Source organism: Alligator sinensis, unplaced genomic scaffold (assembly GCF_000455745.1).
Source record: "Alligator sinensis unplaced genomic scaffold, ASM45574v1 scaffold125_1, whole genome shotgun sequence".
NCBI classification, from domain to species: domain Eukaryota; kingdom Metazoa; phylum Chordata; order Crocodylia; family Alligatoridae; genus Alligator; species Alligator sinensis.
Window position 1 is genome coordinate 2,552,793 of NW_005841893.1, and position 7,319 is coordinate 2,560,111.

The following is a 7,319-nucleotide window of genomic DNA, read 5'->3' on the forward strand; positions in this document are numbered from 1 at the left end:
GCTTGGGCCCCGCCTGCTGGAACAACCCACGTGGTTGTTCAGACGACCGGACCATCTGCGTCGCAACTACAGGCGGCGTAAGTAAACGTTTTTGCAACCATTAAACCTTGTCTGCCTCTCCATTCACCAACCCACCCTGACGAACGAGCAGTTTCTAAATCACCTCGAGTCGGCTCTGGCCGTCCGAGACACTGACCTCTTGCTCCCTTTATGCTAAGAGTTAAGAAGAATGCTGTCCACATCAGAGTTGCTAAATGGGCATTGTGATTTTCATTTAGTGCTGGAATCACATGTCCCCTCTCATGAGGATACCCTGGTAGAACACACTGGCTTTACAACAGAAGTGACGGTACTAGGTACCCTGTCACAACTCAACCCATTTATTATAGTGGCTCTTGCATTGTTTTGGTGAATGCCCTGTTCTAGCTCAGGCACTGAGCTGAAACACAGTGATGGCATCAGGAAGAAGTAGTGCTTCCAACAGGACTCAGGGGCCTTAACAAAGGGAGCAGGTAGGAAGTTCCATCATTACTGCATGGTGTCAGAAGGAGCAGCACATTGGGTAGTGCTGAAGTCCAAGGGAACAGTGAAGGAAAAGTTTGTTTGCACTCTGCAACTGGCAGATATTGGTGTTGAAAAAACACTTGGTCCCAAGCATTTATTACAGGGGGGCTTTCCAAGCCATAGCTGTTGCTTCCAGTCCCTGATGTTGATGAGATATGACGTTCCTGTGATCAGCTGAAGAGGCTCTAGGTGCATTGGTGATGTGTAGGGGGGAAAGCTATTCAAAACCACTTAATTAGAAGTAACCTTATTACTGAGAATCCTGTAAACTGCCAGTTCTGTTCCCTTATGCAAATGAAATGCAGTAGGTCCTTTGAGTCACGCCATGGGCTGAGGATGGATGCTACCATTCTGGCTTTACTGCCCAGTATGGTTTTCCTCAACATATTCCCTTCAGCAAAGATTTTTCCTTTTTTTTGTCTTGCATACACCTCTTGATGTTAAATTATTTTTGGAAGGCCTGTATTTGCAGATGTCTCTTTCCTCCTTAGCAGTAGATTTTCTTCAAATAGATCTGCTGCATTGCAACCATTTTACCTGTTCATATAAATACCAAGGTGGCTGGGTGTCAGGCTCCCATGGAAAGTAAGGGCAAGTGCGTGCTGTGGCTGGGGTTACTGAAGGTCTCTTTAGTGGCTCTGGCTTAATTTTTAAAAGGCCCAAGGAATTTGAAAGTGTTTTGTTTTTATTGCATGCTCAGATTAACACATGTGATGTGAAACAGCTTTCATTTTCATTTCCCAGAAATGCAGTTTGTTTATGATGCCCACTGCCTGCCTTGGAATATTTCCACATACTGGCCTTCAAGATAAGGGTTTTTAATGCATTTTTTAAAGTAAAATTCCAGGAGTTTCTCCTTGTTGTGTTAGTGACCAGGAACAGCCAGTGCCTTAATTAAATTTGGTAATAGAGCAAGAAGCTGTCATTTTGAGGCTTAAAATGGATTAGGACACAGGAAACCATAGCTCCCACTTGAACATAATGATGCAGTAAAGACTTGCAGCAGCCTTGCATGGTATGCTTTAGAAAAGAAACACATTTGAACTTTATCTTTTAAAATGCACTGCATCTTAAATAAGAGCTAGACAGACAAGGCCACCGGTAAATCTCTTGCTTTGTCATCATTTCAAATAGGAGCTTGATTTTTTTGTCTCTTTTAGAATATACCTTCTCCCAGGAAGTGACAGTAAAATAATGGAGACACACAAGAGTGTCCTTTGCCAGAGGGAGATGGTGAAACAGGTATTCTGTTTTTTAGTGTGGTATACAGCCAGGTTGTTCCAAGAATTCAGAACTCAGTAGCTCCTGGGGTTTTCAGCAGGGAGTGATGACTGCTGAGCACTTTTGAGAATATGCCCATTTCACTTAGGAGCAGAAATGGGAGATGTTTGGGAAATGGGAAATGCTTTGAACATTCAAACCAAAGTGTTTGGGTGCGTGAAACTCACTGTTCGGATCACATTTTAAGAGATGGTCTTCTGGGTCACCTTTCTCCGTCATCAATCATATAATGATGACAGCAATTCCTGATGTGAAAAATAAACACTAGGGAACTAACTGTATTAAGTATTTTTAGCTTCTTTTAATGAAATTAGCAGCTAGAAAGAAGACAGCTTTCTCCCTGTGGATTACAGCATAGGAACCCTTTAAGACATACTTATACATGTCTCGCTAACATAGTGTTAGAAATTAGAGTAGCTTCCCTTTCTTAAAGAACACTAGAAACTGTAATGTACTGTTGGTGCAAACTTGTGTAACTGTCAAGTCAATGGAGTAGTACCCATTTCCATCAGCAGCTCTGCTGTTGTAATAGATTGTTTTAAAGTGGTAGGGTCATTACCCAGAGTAAATAGTGAAGTGACAGTCTTTGCCACCTAGATTCTCTGATTGGCTTTTTTGAGATGGAAAGAGGTTTAATACATGTAGAATAGTTGTCATGTGGAAATAACTACTTTTACTGCACTGCGGCCTTTTCTGCTCTTAAGGAAATGTAGTTAGCACTGCACGGGAGTTACTACATAGAGTTTGTTGCAGGGTGGCTTTTCTATACCCAGTCTTTAAAAAAAGTACAGGATCCCATTCTACAGCTGAACAGAGCCCTGCAAGTAGAACAAGAGAAAACCTGATAGATGACCCTCATTAAGTGAAGAGATCATTCCCTATTTGGTACAAAGGATTTAGTGTATAACCAGCTGTGTGGACAGAGGGCTTGGGCAGCCCTGAGGGTCAAGAATGAGTCAACAAAAATCAATGGGCGTAATAGCCCCCCCTCAAAGTCCGGCCAGTCCCTTTCAGAGGAAAATCCACAACTGAGGAACCATGAAAGTCTTTCCCCCAGCCTGACTGAAGTGAGATTGGAACTGTCCTAGCCAGCTGCCAGACAAAGATATAGGGCAGGGGTAGACAATGCTTGTGACTGGAGTGCTGAAAAAACTGCAGTATCTACCTTGTCAGGTGCTGGAATGCCAGCACACCAGAAAAATGAAACCAGGGCAGGGTGGTGGGGGTACATAGCATGACACACTGCATATTAATATAGTTAATAATCATAAATGTTGCCCATTTTTTTACAGTACATACCAGGTTTTCTAAACATTCTAAACCTGGTGTCAATAAATAAAAGTTTATATACTACCTTCGTTGTTGTGTATTCCGTTTTTAAGTATGTTGTGATGACAGAGGGGAAAAAAAAGTCAGAGGGAAAGAAAAAAAAGAAGAGGAAGAAACAAGGGGCGAGAAAAGGCCCAACCACCTGGTAATATTGTGGCAGGAGGCAGAGTAGGCCCTGGGTCACAAGGTTCTAACCCACTCCTGTCATCTCTTCGTTCACCCACCACACCTTGGCTTTAAATCAGGCTTCTCCAACATTTAAATCAGGCTTGGCCGCCCGGCCCCAGGTCGCTGGCGGAGGCGGAGCGGCGCAGGCAGGTGCCTCCTCCCGCCAGGCTGTCGGCATTGGCTGCGCCGCGTGGGTGGCCCCGCGCTCGGGTGGAGGCTACGCTCGCTGCGCCCCGAGGTGCCGCCCGCCCCGCGGAAGACGGCGCCTCCCCCGGGGCCGAGCCGGTGACTGTGGGCTCCCGGCACCTGTGTGTGTGTGGGTGGGGGGGGGTCCCTGCCTTTCACAGGGGAGGGAGCAACTCCATCCTTTTAACTCCCCAAATCACACTACTCTCCCATGCTCTCAAACCACGCCTGGGCCCAATACCAGAATAGATTACAATACTTGTATTTAGATTACTAAATAAGAATAGATTACTTACAATAGATTAACAATACAAAAATACAAAATACTCAGGATTTCCTCCTGAGAGCAAAAGGAAATGAAAATATTCAGGCTCATCATTGACTATGGAGATCCTGTTTGCATGTATTCCAGTGAAGTAAGTTTCACTAATTTTGGGACACCCCAGTCAAAGTCCCTAGCCCCGGCTGTAGCCAACACCCAGTACCTCTGAGGAAGACTTAAAAACACCCTTGCTGCAGGGGTGTAGGTTGTAGCCGTGTTGGTCTAAGGACATAGGCAGACAAGGTTCCTTGGGTGAATTTGATATCTTTTATTAGACCAACCCAAATGGTTGGAGAATAGTTAGTAAGCAAGCTTTCGTGTTCAAAAACCCTTCGTCAGGCTAAGGAAGTTTCAGCAGTTGACGTGTGCTCTTCCTGGATGGGATGGAATGAAAAGTAAAGAAGCCAGGGGCTGGGCTGGGGAGTCAGTTGCCACCTGCTGGATACTAGAGATCAGGGACTAAACATAGACATTGGATTTTTGATACATTATAATTTGCCTGGCAACTGACTCCCCAGCTCAGCCCCTGGCTTCTTTACTTTTCATTCCATCCCATCCAGGAAGAGCACACGCCAACTGCTGAAACTTCCTTAGCCTGACGAAGGGTTTTTGAACACGAAAGCTTGCTTAATAACTATTCTCCAACTATTTGGGTTGGTCTAATAAAAGATATCAAATTCACCCAAGGAACCTTGTCTGCTTAAAAACACCCTGGCACATATAGCAGAAAGGGGAACAGTGGTGGTGGGGGCAACCAGCAGAGCCCAGAAGCACGAGAAGTACCCATAGTAGAACATAGGCATAGCTGTGCCTAGATCAGGGGTAGGCAAAATTAGGCTTTTAAACCACGTTTCCAGACCCATTTCATTGTCACTTCCTGCAACTTCATTGGTGTCAAAGGTCATGTGACATCACTTCCTGATGTGATACCACTTCCTGTGAGGTCTTTGAATATGGCTCGCCGGCCCACTGGGTGATAAAATGTTTGTGATCCGGCCCCACATTCAAAAAGGTTGGACACCCCTGTTTTAAATGGTGGGCAGAATAGAGAGAGAGGGGTTGGCACCTCATTGTCCTTGGCCTTTACAGTGAGGCTGGGAAGATCACATCCTGGGTCTTCACATGGCTTCTCCATCCCTACACCACCATGTCCATACCTCTCCAAAGAGATGTTGCTATGGAAGATGTTGGTTCTTTAAGGATAAGTTTACGTAATTCCTTAAAACAGATGTTGTGTGTTCACTGCCATAAACAAGTAAACATTCAAGTAAAAGATCTTTTTTTAGTGGTTGCCTTGGCCCTGCTTATGACAGCTGAGTTTGGTGATGTTAGGCTGGTAGCTGGTTCATGTTGCGTTTGTCAAACGCAAACATGAATTTGAATTGTCAGTCATCAGATGGTTTCTCATAGGGCTGAGTATGGTTTTCATTTGTGAAAACACTTATCACTGTGAACAAGTAGATTCAAAGACCAGACAGCAAGGCAAAAGCTATTTTTTTTATGCAGACATACTTTTCAGGAAGGGAAGACCAACATGCTGTAATCTTGAGTTGCCAGTCCCTTTCATTCTCAAGTTTACCTCACAGAGATTTGAACTTTGATACCCAGATGCATGAGCTTTGAAAGTCAATCAGTTCCAATTCAAATCCTTCAGTGTTCATCCACTGGAAGTACTGCAATTCTATATCACTTTCCCTAGTACTGAAAGAAGTTCACAAGAAATGAAAACATGGGTCCTCTGTTGCAAAAGTTTTCCAATTGTCTAGTGAACTCATCTTCCAGCTGTCCTGCATAGTTACATATATCCCCTTTATTCAACTGATGCTGCTCAGAATGGATTTTCAGACTGGGGAAGTAACAGAAGGCAGACGTTTCAATATCTCGTCTGAAAACAACTTATCACAGAAAGCTTTCCAGTCTTCAGACAGCTGACGGATGGTTTTCTGTATTCCTTGTAACCTAGGATTCAGGTCATTTAAATGTGATGTGATGATGTCTGTCAAAAACATCAGTTTTGTTAGCTCTCTCTCATCAGTAAGGTCTGCATATTGCTGACCACTTTCCTCAAGAAACAGCTTGATGAATTCAAGACAAGCAACAAATCACGAGCACGTTACCTTGATTCAACCAGTGTACACTACTGTGCAGCACTAAATCTCCATATGCAGAATCCATATAATTTAAAAGTTCACAGAATCTCCTGTGTGACAAAGAGGAGTGGGCAATCAAAAAATTGACAGCTGTTACAATCGTTGTCATTATTTCATTTAAATCAGAAGACGAAATCTTAGTGCACAGGCTTTCCTGATGAATAATACAATGGAAACTCATAAGAAGACATTTAATCTCAGTTTCTAGAAGCTGTACAAATCCAGCTGTTTGACCCACCATAGCAGGTGCACCATCAGTGGTAACAGAGAACACTTTGTGCAGGTCAATTTGTTGCTGTGCGAAAATATCTTTGACAGCATTAAGTATGTTGTTGGCCTTTGTTGTGCTATGCATAGCACTCAGAGAAAATCATTCTTCCCAAACCTCCCTGGAGATAAAATATTGAACAATTATAACAGGATGAGGGATATCATTTATGTCCGTGCTTTCATCCAGTGCAAGGTTCATCACATCACAAGCATGGAGGTCTTGAGTCATTTGTTCCCTAACATTAGTTGCCATTTCATCTATTTGCCTTTGAACAGTCCTGGATGACAATGGCATTTCATCAATATGAGCAATGACATCTTTCTTATTCGCAAAATCCTAAAACAGATCCTCAGCACATTTTAAGAAAGAATCCCAAGTATGCTCCATCTGTAAAGCACTTGCCTTTCTGAGCTATAGCTAGAGCTGCAATGCAACTTGCCCATGTGGAAAAAGTATTTCTTGTTACAAAACTAGAAAAGCTGGCTGGCTGTTTTTTAAATGAATCCACAGCTTTTCATGTGTGCCTGCTTCATTGACTCCAGGAAAAAAAAGAACAATATGAAGTAATTAAAACTAGGAACAAGAATTAGAGAGATGCAAATAAGCTGCATACGAGCTGTTTTAATAAAGTAAAAACCTGAAAAATATGAACTGGTTTAAGAGAGTGAAAAACTGAAGAAGTGATTTAACACAGCAAAATAAACGGAATAATAAACTGAACTCTTCTGAGACAGCAAAAGCTGAATGTGAATCAATATAACAGCAAAATATACTGATTAATGCAGACTGGCTTGAGAGGGCAAAAGGTGAATATGAATTGATTTAATAGAACAAAATGAACTGATTAATGTGCAGAGAGCCAAAGCTGAATATGAATGAGGCTAACAGAGCAAAACCAAAGTGAATAGCAAAAACGAAGACTGAAATAATGGAACAAGGCAAAATAAACGGATTAACATGCGATCTCGAACGGTGCAGCAACGAGCAGCTACAGGCCCCCCGAACCACGTGCTTCCCTCGTACAAGCACGGGGGAGGAGGGCGCCTGC